The 27,495-nt window shown below is 42.6% G+C and overlaps 1 protein-coding gene across 7 annotated transcripts in view; it reads left to right on the top strand.

The window, feature by feature from the left end:
• The window catches only part of SLC16A7 (solute carrier family 16 member 7), a 504,734-nt gene that overhangs the window by 60,352 nt on the left and 416,887 nt on the right, over nt 1–27,495 (top strand). For 3 of the 7 annotated variants that reach the window (XM_069629851.1, XM_069629852.1, XM_069629853.1), the window contains exon 2: nt 26,252–26,344. The exons of the other annotated variants lie outside the window; for them this stretch is intronic. The gene's annotated coding sequence lies outside the window, so the exon portion shown is untranslated. The remainder of the gene's footprint in view (nt 1–26,251; nt 26,345–27,495) is intronic. 7 annotated transcript variants of the gene reach the window in all.

Here is a 27,495-nt window from a genome sequence, read left to right as displayed (position 1 = left end):
AAGGTCCAAAATCCGAGAGTAATGACCCTCTCTTCCCTGTCTGGATAACATAACTTTCTCATCGTTCGACAAGGTTTGCACATCCAATAACCACTCCTCCACACTTGGTTTCTTTCTTGATTTCCAGACATGTAATATTTGCTTTGCCGCTAATACTAAAAGTATATAACACGCTCTTTCTTGAAAGTGCATCAGTGCCAAAAAGTGCATTTCACATGGAAAGATATAAGATTATCCTTCACATTGATTCATAATAAAACCATGGACAACGAGGAAAAAAAACCTATAAAAACATTAATTTCCACGCATTCCATCCTTATTGCATTTCTTCCTGCAAGAACAACAATGTGAGCAGGTCCCACATATTTAAAGGAAACAACATTCTACTTTCTTTCAATGACAAAAGCTAGTCATAGAAACTAATTCAGAAAACTACGAAAAAACTCATCCATACAGAGTGCCATCTTGGAAGTACGAAAGGCATATATAAATAATTGCAAAATGCAATGAGGCACCATGGTTACATTATTACCAAATATCTAGCTTATTTTAAAAAGGAAGTGTTCGGAGTGTTTCCTTTGTGGAGTCCCTTGCTGTGGAGTCTTTCTTTGCTGTTGGTCATGGAAGGTGGACGTAACTCTTCAAAATCTCATCTCCGGATACTGATTGTTGGGAGTGTCCCCCATGTGGAGTCCCTTGCAGTGCAACACGTGGTGGAGTCTTTCTTTGCTGTTGGTCATGGAAGGTGGACGTATCTCTTCAAAATCTCATCTCCGAACACGGAGCGTCACAGTGTGTCGGGAGTGTTCCTTGTGTTCTCTGGGGGAAGGAGCCAACACAGGGAAGCCCAGCTACAAACGAGGGGTAAGAAGAGCGATTTTATACTTCATTGAAACCTGCTACCTGATATTGCTACTTCGACCGCCGAGTCTGGACTAAGAGGTTTTGGTATTGGGCGCAGGCTCCAAGAAAGGCAAAATGCTGTATGACCTCAGATGTTAATTTGTCAATTTTCATTCTTGGTTTAGTCAGTAGTGAAAGCGCTTTTTTTTGGGTGCAGCATGATGACGCAGCCAGTCAAGTCGATAAAATCCTCTGATATCTCTGAGATTGCTTTGGGCCCCGGCAGACCACTGCTTTGGCTGGATCAGAATTTAAAGGCCCTTCCGGTAGGGTAAAATCCACAGGGGTAGATCCTTTACTCTCAGGCTCTTTTTTCCTGCAGGATCTTTTAGATTTAATTCATCCACTTGCTCGGCTTCTAATGTATCCTGCGGTTTCTTCTGGACATACGCCACAGTCGCTGCTTCATTATCCACTCTGGACTGTGGCAATGTAATAAATGATTTGATGAGATTTTGAGATGTAGATTTTGAAGAGTTACGTCCACCTTCCATGACCAACAGCAAAGAAAGACTCCACAGCAAGGGACTCCACAAAGGAAACACTCCGAACACTTTCTAATCTTTAAAGCTACCGATGCCACCTCTCGTTTTCGAATACCCATCAATTCCAAAGGCAGCCTCAAAAGGTATTAACATTAGTTTTACTCTCTTGGGTTAATTTGGTGAAAGCCAATGTAGAAGATAAATTACGAACCAAGTTTTTGGCTCTGTTGGATTTTATGTGTTTTGGTTTGGAATATGTATTTAGATTTTTTATTCTGTGAAGGGGTCTTTAAATCCCATTCGCCAACTTCCTTTTCTTTATCCCATGAAACATTGGAAATAAGGTATCCAGGCTGGAGATCGATCTCCCCATGGGTTCCACCCTTGGATTACCCAAGGAAGGAGCTTCGGCATTCACCCTCACTATATCCTCTGCCATTATTCCTTTTTCTCTTTGTGATACATGGACTTTTCTAAGGGCCTTTCTAGAGCACAAAAGTGGTATGAGGCCATGCGAGTGAGAGGTCTGCATATGCTAAATGGGTAAATTCCAAGTGATTCACATAGCTCCTCGACTTGGTCGAATGGAATGCACTCAAAGGTTTTGGACTATTTCAGTGCCTCATATACTTTGATAGAAAAAATCCAAACTATGGAGGTTTTGGAGAAGGGGAGCAGTGATCATGCCCTCCTAAAACTAGTATGTGCTTTGGGTTTGAGGCAACTAAAAGACAAGTGGAATTTTAGGCTGGGAATTTCATCAGGCAGAAATTGTTTGTGTATGGACCAAGCAGCAATGGTCTGCTTTACACAGGGTCTTCAGCAAAAGATGCCAAACGACCACTTAGCTATTGATTATGCTCGTCTTCTACTGAACTTTGTGGTAAAAGACGCGAAAAGGCCCAAACCGAATTTCACCCCAAAGCATATGTTTGATCAGAATATAGCATGAGAAAAACTAAATCTGAGGAAAGAGATTTGTACGATTAATCAACGTGGGAAAAACCAGGAACTTGAATAAGTCAAATAACGGGAACAGAAATATAAGAATTGGTTGCTCTATTAGAGGGTGCAAATGTTTCAGAATGACTCAGAAAACATGTTAAAATTAATCATGAACAAGGGCTCTAGGCAAATCTGCTTTGATTAATGATCGATCTTCTTCCCAATCAGCGCTTCTGATCAATGGGGTTACAGAACTCGAGCGGGCCAAATTTTATGGAGCGCTTTTTGGCCCAAATAGACCCATTTTTGCCATTGACATCACGTCGGACTGACAGGCCTTGGGTGATCCCCTTTGATATGCTGGATCTGGAATGCCTGATTAAAAAGGCTAATGTATCAGGAGTGATGAATCACAAAGAGAGTCTGCCTGAATGTACCGGGAGCCCCAGGCCCAGACGGTCTTACTTATGCAATGATCAAGCAGGCTAAAGAATTGTGGATTCCATTGGTGGCCGCCATATTTAACCGGGTAAATGACCTAGGTGCAATTCCTGTTATGTGGAAATCGGCAATAGTAGTCCCGATATTCAAGAGGGGCAACAGGGCGGATCCTTCGAACTACCACCCTATTTCCCTCCTGGATGTGCTGGGATAATTGTATGCCTCAGTTATTCTGCTTAATTTACAGAAGTGGATAAAGTTGGTGAATAGAACGGACTCGCGTCAATCTGGATTCTTGAAAGGGGTCGGAACAGATCTTAATTTATTCCTCCTGAACCTGCTAAAGTGGAAAGGATATAAACAACAGACAGAGATAGATGTAGCCTTCATCGACCTGAAGAAGGCAATCAATAGTGTTGACAGAGACATTCTATGGTCAAAACTAAAAGCGTGGGAATGCCCTTTAGATCTGCTTGATGCTATGAAGGCTTTATATAGCTCCACTAAGGTTCGAACATGGCTGAACAAGCAGGGGGCGTTAACTAAAGAGATCCCCACATTTAAAGGCTTGAAGCAGGGGTGTCCACTGGCACCGACTCTTTGTAATCTGTTTTTGTCTGACTTGGCTAAAACTCTGAAGTCTATCCAGATCTTTTCCACCAAAGATTGGCTATCAGGAGCTAGGCTGGTTGCTTTATGCGGATGATCTGGTTTTGATCGACCAGACTCCCGTAGGCTTACATTGCCCATTACAATTGTTACAGATATATATGAAGGGAAACCGACCAGAGATACATTCTGCTAAAACAGATATTTTGATTCTAGACACCCTTGGAAACAAACCAAAAAAATCCTTTAGATGGCATTTAGGGCTGGCACTTTCTATCAGAAATCCCACACACCATGTATTTGGGCTCTTGTTTAAGTCCAAGCATCTGTGATGCCGCTCGGAAATGAGATTAAAGAATTTCATAGCGGAAGGAAGGGTGATGCGTGGGAAATACTGGAAATGTTTTGTTCTCCCGGGTTTTGAATTTTTATAAATCAAAATTAGTCCCAACTTCCATCAATGCGGCAAAGGCGTTCTTATGTACTGCGTTGAAACTATGGAATGTTTTTGAGGGTTTATTATGAAGAGCAATCGTAAGATTGCTGCGGAGAATCTCAACAAGGATAATTAGGTATGAGCTGGGCTTGAAAACCTTGCAAGCAGGAGTAATTTGGGAAAACATTATCGCAAATGCAGCATGCTGGATATCCCTCTTTCATATCACATTTTAAGCGAGGAACTGACTTTGGGCAAGCAGAGTTTAATGAGCTATTGGGGAACAAGGTGCTGTGAGATTTTAGAGTCCTTGGGGGTTGATAACTACATTTTAGCCACAAACCCAGAAAGAGTAAAAACAAAAACAACTGTGGCAGCAGGATTGGATGTCAATGCTCAAAGCTAAATCCAACCTGCTATTATAAGATGCCCTGAAATACAAAACTAAGTCGTACAATTAACTCCCAAAATATCTGACAAAGTTTCCATGCCCTAATTTTAGAGCACCCTTTTTGAGATTTAGATTAAATGGCTACCCAACTAATGAAGTTTTGTCGCTTTATAACCAACAGGATAAAGATCCCAGCTGTAGATTTTGTGAAGTTAAAGGAGTGGCTAAATCTTTAAAACATGTGACCCTGTTTTGTACCAGCTTGAAATGCTGCAGGTCGTGACCCGTTGAAAAAAGCATTTACTGCGGATGCTTGGTGGGCGGTTTTGCTCTTGCGAGAACATTTTCCCTTGCCTTTACCTTGATCAAGTTTCCTAAGGAGGCGTTTCATAATTTTTAGGTTGACTTTGCGTGTCATTTCTTGGTTTGTTTTAAAATGGAAAATGTAAGTTTGAAAAGGATATGTGATTTGAAAGGAAATGTGCAATGTTGACAAAGGTCTGTAATAAACCATATGTCGAAATAAAAAATAAAATAAAAAAAGATTGTACAATGCGCAAAACATATTATACATTGCAATTCATGCGGCAAAGTGTAAGTGCAGAATAATATATGAAATCTATCAATTAGCCAGCAATTAATTTGCAACAAATTCATAGGTTTAGTTTTGTGCCTAAAAGAGAACAGTCAACACAAATTCATTTTGTATAATGAGCATTATTCAAGATAATGTAATAGGAAAAAGTACAAAAACAAAAAGGTGAACAATTGACCCTCAGTGGGCATTCAATTAATCTTATAAACTTCTGATTACACAATATATACATATTCAAAGGCAGAACAAATATATTAACCACTATATCCTAAAAAGAAAAAGGAGAGTGTGTACATAACTATAGGTCAGAAAATATAAATCGAAAATGCTGTATCATATACTGTTAGCCCAGTTATGTTATTCCACTTTACCAAATGTAACAGCTGAAACAATACATACTCTGACTGGTTCATCAAGAAAGAAATGTAACTCTCCATCTCCATTGTGTCCAGTAAGCTTCATAGTATCCAATGTTCTAATTAATCTTGATTCAATCTGGCATAATGTATGCTCTCTACAGACATGTTCATGGACATTTGCTGTTGCTAAAAATCTCATTTTAGTAGCATATCTTCCATGTAGTTCATTAAAATGTGTGGTTAAATGATAACTTATTTCCTCATTGCTGTATAATGTTGAAGAATACTGAACTTTAAAGGTCCTATGGTAGAGCAAGTGTAGGCAGGTTTGCATGGACACAGTAATATATATATATGTATATATATATATATATATATATACACACACACACAAATGATCAGCCACACTAAAGGAAATTGGCACATTTTACACTTATAGAAACTCTTATAGAAACTGTTAGATCTTTGCAAAGTGGAAAGCCAATTGGACTCAGAATTCTGTTTTACTAGCATGCTAGGTTCTATACTATCTTCCAAGATGGGAGCCTTAGAAAAAGGGACCTTATGATAGTCCCCTGGTATTCTACAGTGATCTTTTTCACTCGAGAATAGACTAATGTTAGATCATATTTCTCTAATTTTTTTATTTTTTTAATTTTTTTATTTATATGGTTAATAAAATCAACCTTTCACATATCAAGAGGTATCACAATATCAAAACACTACAATTCATAAAAACAGATTTGCAGTTTGTTCATTCACTACAGTTAAAATTTAAATTTAGTTTAACTCAATTACGCTAACTATGGGTATACACTAAATATTTCATCCAAAAATCGTACAATTGCTATTTTGGTTCTTAAGGCAGTTGATGAAAAGATACAATGCCACAAGTTCTTATTAATATGTGCATTTTGGTCTTCAAAGAAATTTCCAAAGCATTTTTGTCGAATAGTGGTTAAATTTGTACAAAACACTAAACAATGCTCCAACGTTTCTTTTTTGTCAACATTCTTACAAAAGCGACATACATTTTCTGATTGCATAATTTGATTTCTGCGAGCCTAAACATCTAATGTCGGCCAAAGGTTCAACCGAAAACGGAGAAACTTCTGACGAGTCTTTGAACAAGGAAATTTGGCCAAATAGTCAGACATTGTTCTACATTGCTTGTGCCCAAATAGCGCTCGATCAAAATCCTTGTAGTTGAGACATTTATTTTGGGTCAGAATCCAATCATGTTGCTGGACTTTCATTTTGGCACGAGCTTCATTGTTCAAAAGTAACTCTAAATCAACTGAGGCATCAGCCAGTGCATTCATAGTAAAGATGCACCATTGTTTTGAAAAAGCCTGATTTTGCTCTAAAAGATGACAGGCCACCTTTCCCAAAATGTCTGATCGCTCTAAAGACAATAGACATTTACGGAAAAAGGCACAATATTTCCAAATTACGAATGAGAACATTGAGAGAGATCCCAATTCAAATCGAATCAATGGTAAAGGTGTGCAAGCGGGCAATTGTAGTACTTGTTTCCAAAACAAGGATTCAATTCTATCCCACCACTCCACAGGTTTAGGACTGCGAGCCTCAGACCCATAGGTCAAGATTGGCGTCACCTTCTGAAGAAAGAAGGTGAGAATATGTTTACACGTGAATTTGCCAAATTTGGCCATAAGTATCTTTGCTGGCGCAATTAAAGACCGTAATTTGCTCTGGATCTATATGCCAGGGTCAATGCTTGGTAAAGTATCCACTATAAGAGTGCCCAAATACTTATAGTTGGGTACCTGTTCTAATGGAACATTGTGTAATCGGCAACAAAAAGTTTTAACTTTGCACTTTTCATGCCTCTTACAAACCATTATTTGGGTTTTATTAGTATTAATTGTCAAATGGTTCGTATCTACGTATGTTTCAAGGCCATGCAAAAGTTTCTGAAGACCTGTATGGGTTTTTGAAAAAAGAATCAAATCATCGGCATAAAACAAATAAGGAACATTATGCCGGCCTAATCAAGGTGAGTCACTCACAATTTGACTCAGAGTTACGCCCAAGTCGTAAATGAAAAAGTTAAAAATGGATGACGCCAAAATACAACCTTGTTTCAGCCCTCTAAATGTTTGAAATTTCGAGGTCAGATCACCACTCAAATTAAGTCGAACCTGCATGGTAGTATTGGAGTGTAGTAGAATGATTAGGGATAATAGAGAGGATGGACAATTATGCTTGATCAGCTTATGCTGTAATAGTGATCGATCAATTGAGTTAAACACTACCTGGAAATCAACAAAGGCTAGATACAAAGTCTGCCTTTGGGCTGCGTGATCAGAAAGGAGCATTTGTAGCGTGATGATATTAGGGATGGTACCCAAGCCAGTCACAAAGCCTGATTGAAATGGGTCATTAAGATGGACCTGCGAAATCCACTTCTTGAAGTCTCTTAAAATCAGTCGAGAAAAGATTTTTCCTGGCGCATCTAATAGTGCAATAGGTCGATAACTGCACGGCTCTTTCCTATCTCCTTTTTTATAAATAGGAACAATAATAGAATGAGTCCAGGACGACGGTAATTTTTGAGACTTCAAGATGAGACTAAAGATGGTGAACAGAATACGGCTCCACACTTGTGGATAGGCTTTGAACATCTTGTTGGACAAACCATCTGGACCACATGCGCCTGAATTGCTTGCTTTCTTGATATACAAAAGAATATCTTCAAGATCAAATTCTAGATGAAATCTAGAAAAAGAATGAGAACTGTCTAGAAATGAGTCATTAACAGGCAGTTTATAAAGATTAGAGAAATAAGCAATCCAGGCATGCTCTGAGACTTCATTTGCTTGGATTATTGTTTGAGAGCCAGAAGCCACTTGATTAAGATAAGACCAGGTTTTAGAGATATTCTTACATTGGACAGCAGCCAAAAGTAGCTGACTATCAGTGTGGTAAAGCTTCGCACGCCTTGCCTTCACCCAATTTCTATACTTTGTTTTAAGGTTGGAGAGATGTTTATGGCGAATATTAGCTGGAAGATTCAGTAAATTTCTCTTCTGTTGTCTGAATAGGCGCTTGCGATCTCTAATTTCTAAATCAAAGACATGCGAAAATTGAACACAGATAGAATGTTTTGATGAGAAACTAGGGACTTGAGACCAAAACACTTGTAGCATAGCAGAGTAGCAAACATTTGGGGAGTTAGCAGTGAGGGCTGTAGCAGCTACTGCCTGTGTCAAATAGAAATGAAAGGCCTCAACTGACTTCTCAGTCCATCGCAGTCTATTACCAGCATTGTTCACACAAAATTGACTTTGCAACATTCTGTCTCTATGCATATTACAACTGCTACTATACTGCCAGACAGCTGTAAGTTGTTTGTGATCACTCAGCTCTGAATGCACAATTTTGAAATCCACAACATCATGGAACAGGGACACATTCGTATACATATAATCAATGATAGATGCCAATGAGCCCCGGGACCATGTTGAGGATGGAGGGATGTCGGAATGGAAAGCTCCGTTCAGCCTTGTGAGATTGTGATGTTTACTAAATTGTTCCCATTGTTTTATACAAATGGAATTACTTTGTTTAGTTGAATTAATGCAATCCAGATTAAAGTCTCCTGCAATAAAAAGTTTTTGAGCCGATCTATCCAAAAGGATTACGGTCAGCATATCATTTAAGGCCTTCAAGAAGCATTCAACCGTAATCCCCACTGGATTCCAGTAAAGGTTAATAATGGCATATAATGTTGTGGATAATTTAAGTCTTGTCATTTCAATAAAGGCATTAGGTGAGGCCCACGGATAGATACTAGCGTTATTATCTGCCTGTATTGCAGTTAGAAGCCCACCAAATGGTCTGCCACTCAAACCTTTATTGGCCGCTAGAGAGATCACATCATGGGCGTCCCAAATGGGATCAGTGGTCAACCAAGTTTCCTGAAGTAAAACTAGCTTATAGTTAGCTAGAGAACTAAGATCAATATTCAAGAGCTTAGAGTGACCCCTCGTATTCCAACTAATAGTAGAAAAATTACATAGCTCAGCAGCTTGACCTAGCTAATGCTGTTTTAGAGGAATCTGCCAAAATCTTTCACCTTGCAGCTCATAAACATGATTTTTGTGGTTGACATGGGGGACTAATTGCTGCTGATTTGGAGCACCTAGGTCAGTAACTTCCAATGAGACCTCAAATCCTAAATCATGCAATTGTTTTTGAGCCGCCCAAATAGCGTTCTGGACGATACGTGAATCCATCCAAATTCGCACAACATTCGTTTTCGAAATGGTGCAAAAGTCAACCAGAGCCAAGTCGTATGAGCTAATATCTTCTAGAGATGGCACATCAGAAAAAATGCTCAGAATGGAGTTACGATTTAGGACATATTGAGGGCTCGGGTATGGCCTACAACTGAGCAATAAGCTAAAATTAGCAGGACACTTGGCCATAGGCTTAGTTGCAGGTTTGTGGGCCGCAGGCTCTGAGCCCCTATTTATTAGAGCCATTGCAGGCACTACACTGGGCTTGGACTCTTTTTGGCAAACAGCCTGTAGCAATTCAAGAAGTTCAGGGGCAATTTCAGCCAGGAGTGACCGTCCAACAGCACTAGTAGTACCCCGTAATTGAGTTTGAGGCATCAGTTTTGCACCTGACACCAATGGGCAAACTATGGGGGTAACTGCTTTAGTTAAACTCAAACCAGTATTCAGTAAAGATGGATTGTTTGCACTTAAGGGGTGCTTAGATGACAGAGCCTCAGTTTGAGTGGCGATTTTTTGTGCCATACCAATCTGGCCGGACATATACGCATCAACAGCACGACGAATCTCCTGTCGATGGAAATCCAAAGGCAGGCTCGCAGCTAGACCGCTTGAGGCATCATCAGCTCTAGGCATGGGTGTGGGCATGAGAGTGGCAGCCTCGGCTTGACAGTCCATGCCTTCTGCCAGTTCAGCCAATGCATCAAGTGGGGCGTAGGCAGGCATAGTATTTAATTCTTGTAGAGTGGAAACGGGAGTGCGTATCAAGGCCATTTGATGGTATTTTTTTGCAACTGCAGATGATGCAATGAGAGCACTTTTTTTGGGTAGAGCAACACGGCGGAGAAAGCTCTTTGTTTGGGCTGTGCCATTTTTCTTAGCAGCCGGGAGGTTTTTGGATTTTTTGCACTGGGGAGTTTGAATGGTTTTCGCACCAGTCATAAGTATTTTAGGGGTAAAGATGGTATAAGGCACACTTGGGGCACCTTTAGCACTGGTACAGGGTATGGAAACCATTGGGTCAGCTGGACTCAAATTTGCCTGAACCATGGAATCCACAATAATACCTGCAAAACAATACTAATAGTACCAGATTGATTATTAAATCTCATTATAGATGTAATGGGTGCATCATCTACTCTTTTGTCCCATGGTTTAAAAAGATCATTTCTTTTTTGATTTCTGGCCCTTCAATGTGCTCTTTCAATTACACTTCGAGAATAGCTTGTTGCTAAAAAAACAGTCACCAATAGTTTTGGCTTCCAAATTAAAATCGCTTTGCAAAGAGCAATTATGTCTGGCTCACAAAAATTCTCCATCGGGGATGTTGTCTTTCATAGCTTTAGGATGATACGGTTTAGCATGCAAAATGGAATTAGAAGAAGCGCAGTTTCTATGTAGTATACTGGCTAACTGATTATCAATCACCTGGAATTTGATTAGTTTCACGCCCAAATCTAGGATAAACAATGGAAGACCTGCTCTTTTGCATGCACGCCAGACGTGGGCCAGTCGTGGCCCACAGTGGTGCCAGGATGTCAGGCCTACCACACATACTGGCACCAGTAGTGTGGATTGGGACCCAACCCTCTCCCTGGGCACTAGCACCTGTGACATGCAGGAGCCCATGGAAGATGCAGTTTTAGCGGGAGGCTGCATGCCCAAATAAGGAATACCCAGGTCTCTCAACCTGGGGGAAGGCAAATGGACAAAATGGCCAAAGGACAGAATAAAAGACTTTGTGGAACGGCCATTTTAGGAACTGGCCACAGTCTTGGTCCAAACGTGTTATGGTCCATAAAAACAAAGTAAACATACTTTAAAGTAAACTGCTGCCAACAGTTCATCCTATGCGCACTTGTACAAACACCCAAAAAATCCTTAGAAGGAGGCTAGGGCCATAAAACAAAAGGACCCCTATGGGAGGTACAGTAAGGTACTTGGCACATAGATAAAAAGTTACCAAGAAGTGGCAACATAGTCGAAGACTAAGGCAAACATAGTTTCTCACTACTGACAGCCTGAAGGACGTTTCAGTTTCCCCATTACAAAGGAGCAAAAGCCCAGAGTGGCGCAGCTGAAGGCTGTGCTCCACTGGAAAAGGTCAGGTTAGGTAAGCCAAACAAAAGCAAAACTTTTGGGAGGTTCACACATGGAGGAAACATTGCACCTAAGAGAAATCTTTCCTAACAAGCATGTCCGCCTTGGTGATGAAGAGGCCCATTATAAAGAGCAATGTTTTACCTCTGTCCGGTCCATTATCAGGGAAGCCTCTTCATGGATAATGAAGAGGATAGCTCAGCGGCAACGTGCTCGCCTTGGAGGCAAGACAACATGAAGCAACACAGGTTCGATCCCCGGGTCAGCGCTTTGAAACCTCTGGGTATTTAAGTGCATTATAAATACGCAACTAAAAATAAAAACAATTCCTGTAACAGCGCCTCGATGCCCGCGGGCTGTGTGAGCCTTTTAAAAATGCATAAATAAATAAATGGATGAAGGAGGACCATGACCCTCCCTGTCAGTTGACCCCTTTCTCCTTGCGAACAATGATGGGACTCCCTGAAGTGCCTCTCTAATCAGTTCCTTCCACTTGGGCATTGTTGGCTGAAGCTGGCCACCTCCCTTGTAAGGAGAACTCATTGCAGACAACACCCAAGCCCAACTTGTTGGCATTAGTCATGGGAATGAGGGGTTCGGGAGGAGTCAACTGGAAGCTAGTCAGAAGGTTGCAGTCTGCAGCCCACCATTCCACCTTCCTGGCAAGTGAGAGGGTTTATCAAAGGCTTTAGATGATACCTTAAGGAGACAGTGACTGCCAGATCCCTCTGCACAGTCAACCACTGGAGTGCAAGAGCTCAGTCTGAGTAAAGAAGTGAGGAGAAGCTCACCCTCGGCTTGTTTCCTCAGGCAGAAGGGAGAGAAGCGTTATGCATCTATATTGAACAGGCCTCCAACAAACAGCTGGTTCTGGGTCAACAACAAGGTTGATTTCTGGATATTGAGGAACCAGCCACATCTTGAAATAGTGAAGCAGGTGAAGGATGTGACGCTGGTGGCCCGATGCCTTAATGTGTCCTTAATCGGCCAATCGTTCAGGTTTGGTTGTAAGGCAATTCACTTCTGACACAGAATCCCCACTAGAGGGGGCAGGACCTTGGAGAACATTCTCAGCGCTGACTTCAGGCACACCTGAAATACAAATTTGGCTCCTCCTGCTGCAGAACTCGCTAGTGCTCTGAATGGGTAGGGACATGCGAATAAGCATCCTCCAGGAAGACCACTGTGAGGACGTACCTGGGATCAACATTGGAGTGATGGACTGGATGGTCTCCATCTTGAAGGGAGGTGTCTGGGCAAACACATTCATCCTCTTCAAGCCAAAAATAGGTCTCAATGCTCTATGGGGTTTCTTTTCTAGGAACATGTTCGGTGTCCTGGTTGTGTAACTGGCATCACAGCTCCCTTGGAAATCCAGTCCTGGATGCTCGCCCACAGGGCTGTCTTATTCACTGACCCCTCAGCCAAGGAGTAATTACATATTAGTCCGGAATGTGGGGTGGGTCTAATGAAATGAACATATGCGGTAACTGTCCCAGACGTCAGATACCCTATCCTCCTTCATTGAAGTAAATGTCCATACATGCCTCCTTCTCTTAATGGCCGCTGAGGGGCAAGAGGATGCAGAGGGCTGCAAGCCGATCTGAGAATCTGCAGATGACTGCCTTGTTCCTCTGGACAAGTGTCTGTTGCCTCCTCTATGGGGGCTCAGGGCTCAGTTACAACAGTGGTGAAGAGCCTTGCCCCAACTTGAGCCTCTTTAACCAATTCCCTGTTTTGGAACCAAAAAGGAGTTGGCCTAGTAATGGGCGCCAAGCAGTACTACCCGCTGCAATGCCTCTCCCTTCCAAGTACTTAACCAGAAGTGTCGCCTTGCTGGGACCTCTGGAAACATTCTGGATGAGGGACAGCTCTGAAGAGGCCATGTGAGATATCAGAGCAGACCACCATCATCTTCTACAGGATCTGCAGGATGGCGTCACAGTCCGATTCCTCCTCCGGGGGAGGGATAAGCAGCCGGAACGCTTTTAGGGGAGACTGTGTAGGATACCCAAGGTATGTAGGAACTGACAACAAACCTCTTGAGGGCCCCATTATACTCGCATGTCCAAAGGATCAGATGGATTGGCCTCTTCTGTTGCCACAGAGGTGTTCTCAGGGAAACAGGGAGGCAGAGAATGCATCTCTGGAGTGTCTGGAAATTATGCTTCGAACACGTAGCTGGGGTACAACATGGTCGGACCCCTAGGGATGACCGTTTACACGGGCTCCTTCCACATCTTGTACATGATGCCCCTCCTGCTCTGTAGGATCGGTAGGCCTATGGGATAAGTGTTGACGTAGCGACTGTGAGCATCCTATGCTACCCTCGTACACTAGTCTGCGAGGCACCCATGTACATGAGCTCCTGATTGTCAACAACGTCACAAGACATGTGTTACTCAATCTCCAAACTTGCCTGCTCTTTCCCCATCCAAAGGCGTCTTTGGATGTACATCGGGCACTCGAATGGTGGTGTATTCAATTCCTCTGCTGACAATTGTGGGAGGCGCCGAATGGAGCGGGGCAGAGGGGAGGCTGACAGAGAGGAAGTCTTTACCGTTGGTCATCAGTGTATTCAACTCCTCCACTGACAATTGTGGGAGGTGATGGGGGGAGAGGAGGGGCGAGTGGGGCTGCTGTAGGCAACATGGCTCTGGGACCCTCCCTTACAGCTGGGGGAGGGGGTTGTGCCTCGTGTGTGAAGGGGAACTGCAACGTGTCCTCCTGTTGCCCCTGCTCTTCTACTTCCGAGTGGGAGTGAGACCAGGAACACCCCCCTCTCCTCCCTTGTGCAGTTACAAAAATAACATAAACGAGAGTTCAGAACCAGCAGCTAGCAGATAAGCTACCAATAGATTGGTTACGACATACTGTACTTGAACGGCTGTCATTTGTCTTTCCCACTGAAACACCCAAAGCGGTGCCACTTCCTGTAGGAGTGGCTTGTCAGGACCTCACAGGGGTGGGGGCCTCGAGTGTGGTAATGACCCACCCTCAGGGCCATCTTAAGCACTTTTGAGGCCCTGGGCACAGACATCTTTGGGGCCCCCCTCCAGCAAAATAAAGGAATTAAGTGATCAAGAATATCTGCCCCGCCCCCTCCCTGCCGCATTCACAACCCACAGGTTGATATGCTTCCTCACAGCATTAACAATAAGGAGGTTTACTCCTTTTAAGTCCCCTTACCGTCTTCATTCTTGCTCTAATCAGACTGATAAACAAGTACCATTTGAAGGCCAACATTATCAGTCTACGAGGAGGTTACTTCTGTTCTAGCATAGATACAGGAAACTTTTTATCATTAGAATCCAGGAAGGTATGGAGCCTGTAGTATTAATGCAGGACTGTCTGTAAAAGGTACATGTAACCCAGAATAGACAGAGAAATCACATTTGCTGCCTCACAGAATGCAAACGTGCTCAAGCATGGATAGAGCAGACTTATTGGTAGGAGGGAGAAAGCTACACATACCATAGTGTGGATAGTGGATTCCTATTAGAAGCAAGGTGTCAGTACAGGGATGTCATTTCGGGGTCGCCAGGGGTCGCAACTGTGACCCCTGTTGTCTCCCTTGCCACCCCTCTGGTCTCCCTTGCTAGCCCTAAAAAGAACTTTCAAAAAAACGTTTTTCTTTTTTTTTAAACACTACTTCCTGGGCTGTGGCCAGTTTCATGTGGCTCTTTGCTTCTGGAGTGGCTGTCTTTCTTGTTCAGGCCTCTTAAAAAAAAAAAAAAAAAAAATGAACAAACAGGTATTCCACAAGTGTAACACTTTCATCAGTGACCCTAAATCAGAAAGAATAGGAATAACAAAAAATGTGTATTTCTGGAATTCTATACAATAATTGCTAAACTCATTAAAGGTTTATTTCAGGCACACTTCAGAAGGTGAGTCACTGATTTAGTCTGTTCTTAAACGCCTCAACTCAGCCTTTCATACTTCTGAGGTCGATAAATGAGTACCAACACAGGTTGGTTGATTTTGGGTGTATATTTGTTCTATATAAAGCGCTTAAGCGCGAGTGCTGTATAATAACACATCATTATCATTTGGCCATGGACGTCTGCTTGCATTCACAGTAATTTGGTAATATAGGCCTATACACACTGATCTTTACGATACATAACTTTAGGCGTCTCCTCAGGCCTAACGCAGCCAGAACTCAGTCTGAGTGTCCACCCTCCAGACTGAACACATCCAACTGATTTCCTCAGCACCACACCTACCGCTATGAAGCAGCTACCATGCAACAACCACACCAGCTGCACCCATATCCGGTGCGCCCACGCACCATACCACAATCTCTCTCTCTACTGACCAGAACTACGGTTCCCGAGGGCATTCAACCTACCAGCGCTTTGAGGTCATACCAATGATACATAAGGCGCGATATAAATGCCAAGTAACAAAATTTTATATGGCGATCCATTCTTGTATGAAATGTATATCACATTATAGTGATATCGTAACCATATTTTTCGTAGTGTACAATGCTATGTGATGCCACTTCCTGTTTTGTCAAGGGGTGAAAGGTTGTATTCCATCGCTTCCCGTGATATCACTTTGGGGTGGGGTTAAATTACATCACTTCCTGTGATGTCATCAGAGGTCAATGGTCATGCAATGTCACTTCCGCCACCCCTGGTATTTTGGTGAAATGACGTCCCTGTGTCAGTATGCAGACAGACTGAGATTATAATTGGGGCATGGTTTTCAAATAGTGTTGCCATTAGAGATCAAAAGAATAAAGTGCCTGTGGTGTGCAATATATCAATGCTCACTATTATATTGGAAGCAACACTATAGCCAGTGCAACCATGAGTGAGGCTGTTTTGAAGATCAAATCTCTCTTGAGGGCTGACAATTTTGAAAGGTTAAGGGACTGTAAATGTCAAGAGGCTAGGCAATACAAGATTAAATTAAATGGCCAGCATTACACAAACTGGTTAAGGGGTGAATCTAGGATTTGTGCCAACTCTGCAATTTCTGCATTTGAACACTTTCAATACCAGTTCTTAACATGAACTAAAATAATGCAATTTTCAAAAACGGACTTGGAAAGTACACACAGCACATTACCGAACATGACCATTTTTAAAAACAAAATAGTGTAATAGGATGTAAAACAGAATGATTTTAGCTTTATTCTCTCCATTATCAAGAGACGTAATTAAGTGCCAGCATACAAATCAGTGTGATTTAACAGATTTAATCTGGGTGGTCTTTTGTATTTTAAAGTTTTACATACTTCCCAAACACTGGCTTGTCAAATTGTCATTCATAAACGTGCATAAAAACCTTTGACCTTTACAAAATGCAAAGCGTTCCTTTGTGTCAAACGAGCAGACTTTAAAATATGCTTGCCGGAGTCCTGCACCATCTGGTCCGATCCCTTCTGTGTACCACCCCTTCCACTCAAATGGCCTACTAAAGAAGAAAGATCAAGTAATGGGCTAAACGATGCCACCAGCATGCGAGGAGGCAAACTTCACAGAAGACAGTACACTAATGTACGAGATATAAAATGATTGGTCAGGGTCACTTTATTGTCTGCTGGCAAATCCAGCATGAATGGTTTTGCTCCAATTTCTGATACTTATTCATTTCTTGAACTAACTGTTTATTCTCATCGTTGGAGGTGATTGACTAGGTTTTACAACACCCCATCTGAACAAACCATTTTCTAGACCTTCACCATAAGGATGACATGTTCGTTTTTAAGAGTAACCCCTATCTGGTGAAGGTATTTTGCTGATAATAGCACCTGTTGTGCTGCAAGACCAGGTACATATGCAGGCAGGTTTATAAAGTTCAGACATAGGAAAGGCTGCCAGCCTCACAAGAATGTGCTATTCTAATCTTGCATAGCAACACATATCACTGCAATGAGTGCATAACACACTGAGCTAACTTCTCAACCATTGTGGAATTTAGTTTACCAGTATGCATTTCAAATTTGGCTATTGCACATGATCAACATAATTCACACCAGAAGGAAAGAATTGTACAGGAGTTGTGCCGCAAGGAACACACACACTATATATACCACAGTGAACACAGAAAGCATTACATGATGAATTGATCGAGGCAGAAAGTACTTGCCAAAACAGACAGGCAAAGGGTTTAGAGCCTCAGCACCATATAATACAATACCCTGATGTGTGTTATTTAAGTCTGGTGAACAAAGGAATCTTACTTCTTCAGATCAGACAGCATTGTGGGGCCCCCTCCAAGGTGGGGGCACTGGGCAAGTGCCCCTTTTGCCCTCCCATAAAAACGTCTCTGCCCACCCTCACTGTCTGCAGGGAGTGGGAGTGCTGCAAGGTGGAACATTCTTATCCTACATTGGAGAGCAGAAGGCAGGCCACGGGTCACTAAGCTCCCTCATTGAGGAGCAGGGCCAGCGCAAGGCGGGTCACTGAGCTCCCTCATTGAGGAGCAGGGCCAGCACAAGACAGGTCACGGTGCTCCCTCATTGAGGAGCAGGGCCAGCACAAGGCAGGTCACTGAGCTCCCTCGTTGAGGAGCAGGACCAGCGCAAGGCAGGTCACTGAGCTCCCTCGTTGAGGAGCAGGACCAGCGCAAGGCGGGTCGCTGAGCTCCCTCGTTGAGGAGCAGGACCAGCGCAAGGCGGGTCGCTGAGCTCCCTCATTGAGGAGCAGGACCAGCGCAAGGCGGGTCACTGAGCTCCCTTATTGAGGAGCAGGACCAGCGCAAGGCGGGTCAATGAGCTCCCTCATTGAGGAGCAGGGCCAGCACAAGGCAGGTCACAGTGCTCCATCCCACTCATCATTCCGTCAGGTGTGGCCGTCACAAGTCAGGACGCCCTCTGAGAGTGGGGGTACAGAGGAAGAAACGCAACAGAGCCTTATAGTATGCTTTCCCCAGGGTCACTTCCCTCTTTCAGGACAGGAAAAAGCAAGTGGTGTTGGAGGTACAGCCCACCCTTCTGCCCTGGGAGGGTCTGTAGGCCAACAACAATCGTATTCTGTTTTGCTCATGGGTGCCTGCTTTTGTGATTGTGTTACGGCTGGGACGAGGAAGAGTTAATGTTTCTGATGCTTGGCACAGCTGCCTCAGTGTCTCGAGTTTGATGTAATAGGAAGTAATTTTTCCGGAACCGGTTTGATGAGATTCTCAACTTAAGCTAGAACCACATGACCTATAACACACAGAAGCAAAGGCTCAACTGGGAGTTTGGACAACATCCAAAATGACTAACAGTGAGCTCTAACCCCAAGCTCTCAATAGCTGAGTAAAAACAGGCAAGTTCTGGTCTAAGCAAAGTTGCCCGATTTGGAAAGTTTATTTTCATAGTTTCTGTGCCTGAGCCATTAAAAATACCGGCAGGATAGCTCATGGGCAACGCCTTGTCTTGGAAGCAACACAGGTTCAAATCCCAGTCCCGCGGGTATTAAGCGCTTTGTGAACGATTAATTAATCTAGCAAACTCTGGTTCCTGAGGCCCTCCATTCTCACTGTGCACACTCAATGCTCCCTACCGCAGACTATAGAAGTAACAGGAATGCAGCAACCTACAGGGCTACAGGAAGGCTGATCAGTGACAGAGCTCTCTCGTGTGCCCATGCAGGAAGGCCAGTCAGTCTGCTGTTTGCTTGGCGTTCTGGGCGTTGTAGTTCTATTCAAACTGAAATGGTGAAGAACTACAAGTCCCCGAATGCAAAGGAAAAAAGAACAGGACTGAATAAGCACCTACAGATTGGAATGGGTCATTGTGGCAATTATGCACCTGTATGTATTGTAGCCCAATAAGGGTAGGCACGGTGTGTGTCTGCACCTTAGCCCATTTGAGACATCCCAGACCAATCATTTTCATAGGCGAGTTAAAAGAGACTGCTTCACTTGTAAGGTAATTTTTATTTTATTTTTAAAGAAAACCGAAGAGTGAGGTATTGAAATGCTTGAGTCAGCGCTTCTTAATCACTGGTAATTCCTCTCAGTAGCATTCAGTGTGATATTTTGTTGCGTGTTTGTCATCACTGCAGGGAACCAGCCAGAGGCGGTGCTAGTTGGCGGGCGGTTCGGGGGTTATAGCTCTGGGTCTTTTAGTTGTAGCCCGGAATAGAAGCTCAGGGGCTACAACCAAAAGGCTAGCCAGCCCTGAGTCCCGAGAGTCCCGACATTAGCGTACCCCCGGATCTTTTCCAGACCTAGCAACACCCCTGAAAATGGTACTTGACCCCCTTTTCCGGCAAGAAAGCAGTGTGAACTGAGCCGCTTAGGCACGTTGCTTCTGTACAGGGCCACAAGCAGCCCAGACATGTGTCTGAACCACAGCTCAGCCTACCTCTTTCCATTTTTCAACACCCAAAAAGGACGCAAAACTTTTGGGAGGACAGCTTTACATTAATGCTAACCGCTAGGAGTCCATCTGAGCAGCTAAGTAGTCCATTATTTTACAGACCCCCCTGTGTCATCACAGAAGGTGGGTATTCACATTCAAACAAGCCTTAGCCCCACCACCCTGGGAGAAGTCCAGCCCACGCTGCCAGGCCACGTCGGATCTCCATAAGAAAACAAGCAACCCCAGGCATGTTTCGGCCTTGTTGGGCATCATCAGTGAGGTACAGCTTAAGTAAATACATATATACAAATAAGTGTGAATGTATGGATGCACCGCCTTGCACATTTGTGTTTTGAGTAATGGTGGACGAGTCCGCTTTGATGGGTTGTAAGGTGCATTTTGTTTGCTAAGGTGGTTGTGCTGCAGGTTCTGCTATATTCGCGAGGCATAACACACATGGCAAAAAGTTGATAATTGCTTAATATTCAACATAACTTTTGGAGTTGAGTGAATGGGTAACCCTAGTCTGCAAAAACCTTCCCAATAGTTGAAAATTCATACTCCACCCCCCTCTGAGTGTCATAATACTTGGCTTCTGTTCGACATGGCGTTGTCAAACACGGACATTGTTTGCAATGAGTAGACAATAAACTGTTGGGAAAATACAAGAAGTGCCAATGTTTGGTTTGCTGTTTCACAAGCCCACAAGGTAAACTGGGGAAGCCGCTTTGCTGATAAAACCCGGACAAAGCCATTTTGGTTATTTACTTTTCGCCAGGTTCATGATTAAATTACAATATTTAACAAGAAGATACTAGGTCTCATTGACTTTACAATGAAATAGTAGTGGGAAATATAGATTACTCACCAAAGTAAACAAGTATAGTTTATTACTCACTGCAAAAAATGTCATTGTCGATGTGTCTCAAAGGGGGTTAGGGGGAGTTGGATGATACATTCACAAATATTGTAATGGTTTTTGCAGAGTGGTTCACACTTAACTGAACTCCGAAAGTCGTGAAAAGTTGCATTGGTAACGCCAACAGTTTTGTCTTTTGTGTAGGCATGGGAAAGGCTCTGTCATAATGCTACTACTTGGCCATAGCTGGCAAATGGTGGTAATACCGGGGCATATTATGGCAGTTTTTGGCAAATGCCTAAACAAAAGCCACAACCGTTGACTTTCCAAATTAACAGAACTCAGTACAAGGAACAGATGCAAGGACACACCCACACTGCTTATAAACCAACTGCCAGTATTTCATTAGGAACTGGTTTACCTGGTTTGCAGCTGGAATTCAGCCATTACCTTTCACAGGGCTGCTCAGAAAGCATAGAGCTCGACTGTAAGAGATCCCAAGGATGTGTTTTGGTTGGGGTGGGGGCAGGTATTGAGTGGGAATGGCCATAGGGACTAGTATGGCCATGGGTGGTGAATGGGTGGGTAACTAACCATACAACACCCACGGGCTGTGCGCCCCTCTTCACATCTCATCTCTTTTCTACACTTACTCCCTATGGCGATAGTCTAGGCTTACAGTCAGCGCTTTCAGCACCACCTGACATCTATGACTATAAATGAGAAAGGCAACACATGCATATTTTTTCCCCTACTCGATTGAGTGCTGGTAGAGACCTTAGGTTGCCACTGGCAGCCTGGGAAATCTGAGACGAGTCTAAAACTCAGCACCACCCTGAACATGCCCGCTCACATGTGATCGCTGGTACCATAGACTTCATTTCTGTGCCTTTTTCAGTAGGTTGGCCACTATGTCTTGGGAGGATAGCTCAGGGGCAACATGCTCGCCTTGGAAGCAAGACCACACAGAGCACCACAGGTTCGATCCCGGATCCGCGCTTAGAAACCCCTGGGTATTAAGTGCGTTATAAATAACCTATCATATCATATCGGCAATCGCTTTGAACATTTCTTTCCATCTCTAAAAAACAAATGTGTGTGTGTGTTTTAAAATGGAATGAGTGGGGAACGTGCACCAAGAGAACATCTGTCCTCAAAGAGATACAGCTTCAAAGCTAGGATTGGTGCTGGTGTCTATAAGTCTCGAACAACTTGAGTACCAATTTCGATTGGGTAATAATTGTATATAAAAATGTTCTATGCAAAGTGCTTTGGATAAAAACCCTATATAAATGGCAACTTATTATTTACCTGTTTGAGTGTGGATTGATGGCTGATGTATTCTTTTGTGGGTTTTAATGATAGCCCCAGCACATGAAAGGAAAGGCCAGGTTAGACCTCTAAGTTGAAATATATTGTTTTTACGGCAAGGCACCCTGCTGAATGAAAAGCCTACATTAAAATGTAAGTGCTGTTAAATGTGCATAGATAATCCCAATACTGGTATGTCTGCAGTTGAAACACATAGTATGCTGGAAAGTGAAATCCGATTGCAGAAGGTAAAGGCACATCACAGTGTTGGCTGCGAGACAAAAAAGCAAGAAACATTTTTCATTGAAACTATCATACCTCAAAATGCAGTGCATCATGAGAAATAAAGAGCATAAGGCCCACTTTCCAACACAAACTGACAAAATGCACATGGTAAATGACAAAAGGAACATATGGGTTTCCCCATTAAGAACCTACTGCTGTACAAAAGGAAAGACACTGGTTCAAACGGGCATTGCATGTACTTAGAAGGCCAAGAAAAAACTAAGAGATTCATGTTACCTGAAAAGCAGGGTGATGTAACACTGAAACTGCAATGGCCAGAGGCACGTGCATTACGCAAAAAGGAAACATTTTAAGAATGGGCATATCAGGATGATAAAGTGAACAATGATAGCGAGATGGAAGTTGTTGCTTCACCTGAAATGTACATGTAACCAAGTGAAAAGGCTATGTTCTTGTAAAAGCACATGTAAATACCTTATGACCCCAAGACAGACAAATGCTTCTAGTTACTGGGCAGAATTCACAAATTGCCTTCCCCCATGACAGGTCTGTTGGGCTCCTTATCTGGAAGGGAGGTCTCTTTGAAGCTCCTGTATGCCAGGTATTTACGACGGGCCAGATCCAAACAGGGCTCGTCTGGGTGGGTGGAAATATTTTTTAAAAAAAATACAAACTATTAGATCAACATTGTGGTCAACTCAAGATACTAAGGACAACGGGCAAATACCAGCATAGCCTCATGATGTCAGAGACCATCTAGGGACAGATACCATCTCTGTTTGTCCATTAGCTCAGTTTTGGGCTTCTCCAGAGCGCTGGATCACTTTTATTGCAGGATGAACCAGCATTCAGCCCAGAGATTTTAGATTCTCTGAACCATGCGTTTTACAGGGAAATGAGATCAAGAATCAAAAATGAAACTGAAAATATATGTACAAAAATGTGGTCATTGCCTTACATTACAGATGTTCTGTAAAGTTCTCACGAACTTTGAGACCTTAATACTTAGAGTTGGGACAGATCTCATTTTAAAGCTGTTGTCATTTATAGCTGAATTCAATTTTGTATAACCCTGGGACAATCTCAACAGTGCTTCTAGCTCTCCTGAAAATGTTAGAAATCTGAAAGTTGGGGAGCTTAGTATATTAGATATCTGATTAGGAAGTTCCATATACCCAACTATGTTAGTTTCCACATAAAGTGTGAAAAGCCATAGTGCACTTGTGCAATAACCTGCAGAAATGAAAGTTACCTGCACTGATTCATTATGAGTAGGGAAACAATAATATCTATATACTAGGGCATGTTTCAGTAAGTTACTGAAATTTGCCAAGTTGGGACTATTTGAGTGTAAAAGCTGACAGCTAAACAAATGTAAATGATCGAAGGTGCGCACCTCTCCACTACACTTCAATCATGGAACTCCCTGGGCCTATAGGCAGACAGGGGTGGAATGTTGGGAGGGGAGAGAAGTGCAGAGGTCCAATGACAATTCGAGGCTAATAAGTTGACACCTCCTGATCTTAATATTTTGTGCTAGGGACTTAGGGCTAAAAAGGACATGCTAAATAGGAAAAAGGGGACAGACAGACAAAGGAAAGAGAGACAGAAAGACCTGCCAAAAACCATCTTTAAGGGAGATATGCTAAACATCTTCCAGGACTTCACTATAATCCATGTGGGTGAATCCTGAGATAGCTGCCTAAAATCAATATGGGCGGAGAGGCCTTAATATTGAGAGGCCTTAAACTTTAGACACTGGGGAAGCCAACAGCGGACAGGGCCCTGATTCGTGAGGAGAGCCAACAGAGGGATGGATGCTGGGGCTATCTTTGACTGCACCATCTGACCAGACCCGAGCTGATTACCCCCATAGGAGCCTGGCTGTCTTCCCTAAGTGCCCCAAAACCGAGGTCCAATATAAGTAGAATTGATCCATTTGAAACCAAGTGTATGGAGGATCTGCCTGCCTCAATATCTTCCCTTCATAGTGGGTTAGGGGAATATTGTGTAGACCATTAGCATACTTGACTGAATAGTAATTCAATTAACTCCCAAATTGATTGACGTAGGGGGAGTTTGGAGGAGTTTGAAACCCCAACTTCTTTCCTCGCGGAAGTTAAGTTATAGACATATAAAGTAATTTGGGTGTCCCGGGCCAAAAAATGAAATGTATAATTGTGACCATTCCCAAACAGAAAGGTGCTGGGCACTAAACGAAATTCCCAACTGATACCCTGCCTTTCAATGAAAGGTGTTTTTGCCACAAAACGAAATTCCTAAACTTTCCCCACTCCCTAGACCTCTCCATTAAACAAAGGGGTGCTGCATATTACTGACGCCAGATTTTTTGTTGCTGGGGGAGAAGTGCTTTTCAAAGTGAAACTGGTGTAATTTCCATTGAACAATATAAACTCTCTCCCGAGAGTGAGTAAGTGACCCTGATAGCAGAACGATTTTGCACTGATTTCGGGTGAAATGGAAACAGGGTGCTATTTACCACATGTATTTTCACAACTCTGTTTTTTGAAAACTGCAAGCATTTTCAAGTGTGCTGGAATTTAAACAAAGGACTGCATGCCCAATGTGTAACATGTTCTCCAGTCAAAATGGTGCTTTATCTTCGATCATAAGCATCCCCTCCACACAAACCCAGAAGGTATTAAAGAGTTTCTCTTTATTCACAGAGCCTCATCTTAAATGGGGTGAAGTGGTAAATCGGGTTGTAAAAGCAAAGTGTAATACTTCTATGCCTTGATTTGACTTTCTGCCCAATTTTCCTGCAGTGACAAGACTGAGTAGGTGCACGGAGAGGAGATATGCTCTCCGCTGTGAATCCCCCCTGCGTCTCGTCGGTGCATTTCCTTTCATGTCTGCATGACATTTTCATGCAGGCATGCAATGGGTGGATGCCTACAGAATACGCCTCGGTTTTGCACCTTGTGAAAAACACGCTGATTCCATCGGATTCCATTAGTGAACGCTGCCTGAAAAGTGTATTTCCAGGCAGCGTTAACTTTTGATGAGGGAAAAATGAAAGGGTAAAAGCCAGTTTGCCCCGCATGTACTCTTTCTTTCTCCCCCCTGCCTCGTGAATATTAAGAATTGCATCTAAGGGGCCCAACATCCCGTATGTGCTAACGTTGCTGGGCCCCTGCACGCAATTTGCATTTTCAGTAATTCAGTTACTGCCACCTTTTACCACACCACCACACTCTGATTGACAACATAGGTCCATGGCTTGCAATAGTATACCGCAGTTGATACAGGTCACTTTGTGAGCAGTGTTATCTTCAGCTGTGATGATGACAAACCTTGATGGTTTGATTTCAAGACACATGGGAGTTTCTGAGTGTGTGGGTTGACGTCATTTCCTGTGTCCTACAGAGGAATTCGTCACGCTATTTCTTTAGATGGTGATTTTACAGAATCGATGTACACACTTATTATCCAGAGTTTGGTTAATGATAGTACAGGTTTTTGTGGTCCAGGCAGAACCTTCTCAATATATTTACCAAATTCTGAACAATCTTTGTATTTATTTTTATTTATTATTTGATTTACATTTGCATAATTAGGAGGCTGGTCTCTAATAGTAGACTATTAATCTGCAAAGTATTTTATCTAAGAATAGGTGCATGTTCACTTTCGGTAATCAAAGTTCGATCTATAACAATCTTTTGAAACCGATATTACTGGAGATGTTCCCAAAATATCCATTAGTTTGGGTTCTTGGAGGCTCTGACCATTTGATGGATAAGGTTTGTTACAATACTAGAAGGATTGGTTTCAAATTATCAAATAATTGTTTTAAGAGCAGCTACTAAAGGTTCCAAAGACGAGTTAACAATGAGTGTTGAGACTGGAGTGCTCTTTTTAGTCTCTCTATTGGGACTGAACCTTTCTGGAATAAAAAGCCATTCGTCCTTTTTGAGTAGAAAAGAGCAGCATGGTGAGGTGATATTTTGACATCATTTCTCTAATATCTTCATTTGCAGGGTTTTGATTAAGAAGTTCCACTTGACATAATCAAAAGAGTATCCGTTGTTCATGCTTCTAATCAAACGTGGACCTAACTGCGGCCATTTGAGGCAAGTCATTCGTAATATCTGGCACAATCCTAACATTGACGTTTCTATTTGTCATGGAGCACATAACCACAGGTTGTTTTTTACACCAATCCCTAAATTGCTCACATCACATAAACATTGAGCCTATCCTCCTGCACACACCTCTCCCTACAGCCTTAGACACTGTCTACCTGCTCCCCACCATCGGCAAGGTTAGGTGGCTTTCCTGTGGCTGAAAGTGCTGAACAAGCAACTAGTGTATCATAACATCACACAGTGACGGTCCTCTCACACATTTAGCTCCTGTACAGCACCGTGAGCTGTACGAAGAATGGTAGTGGCATCTCCGACAAAGTCAAACACAATACTGTCAATCCAGCACATGACACATGACACATGACACATGACACATGTTAAAGATAATATTAAAGAACTAGTCATCTCTGCTAAAACGAATTGTGGTTTTTCGTCTATGTAATGTACACTTTATCATGTATTTTCCCTGCAATGTAATGTACAGTTTAGCATATAATCGCAAAGCCCACAAATGTAGTCAGTTGCTGGGGGATAGATAGTTGCATCCCAGCTTGCATGGCTCGCTCCGCCTTTTTGAAACGTTGTTACCATATTAATTGGCAACGTCCCTTCGACCTAAATTCGGTTCTCATACAAACAGTCACTAAATACATGGCATAGTCAAACACACCATGCTCCCTGCCCAACACATAACTTATAAAGAACATGTTACTGTACTAGGTTTTCTCTGCTAAAGCAATTGTAATTTTCCTGCAATGTTATGTACAGTCTAGTCCTGTAATGTTCAGATTACGGTCTATGGAACTCATAGACCAGCCACAGTGCTTCGAGGCCATACCAATGGCACTTAGGCCCTACGGGACAGAAACATGTGAGTTTCACAGCAGGACCTGATGCATACATGAGAAAATCAAGGCAATTGAGATTGTGTTTTATAGATGGGCTTAATGAAATACAATTAACTGCATTACAATATAATCATGATAAAATAATCTATAATTAGGATATTCTTTTATTTGTTTTTTTATTTTAAAAAGTGTAATACGACATGGCATACTTTAGAAAATATATTACTGGCCATAATGTAGAAAATGAATGTGGCAAGAGTGTGCCATTCTGAAATGTACCAAATGTTT

This window comes from Ambystoma mexicanum, chromosome 12 (assembly GCF_040938575.1).
Source record: "Ambystoma mexicanum isolate Mex_15411 chromosome 12, UKY_AmexF1_1, whole genome shotgun sequence".
Classification (NCBI taxonomy): Eukaryota; Metazoa; Chordata; class Amphibia; order Caudata; family Ambystomatidae; genus Ambystoma; species Ambystoma mexicanum.
Note: the sequence above shows the minus strand (reverse complement) of the source record. Positions and strands in the feature narration are given on the sequence as shown.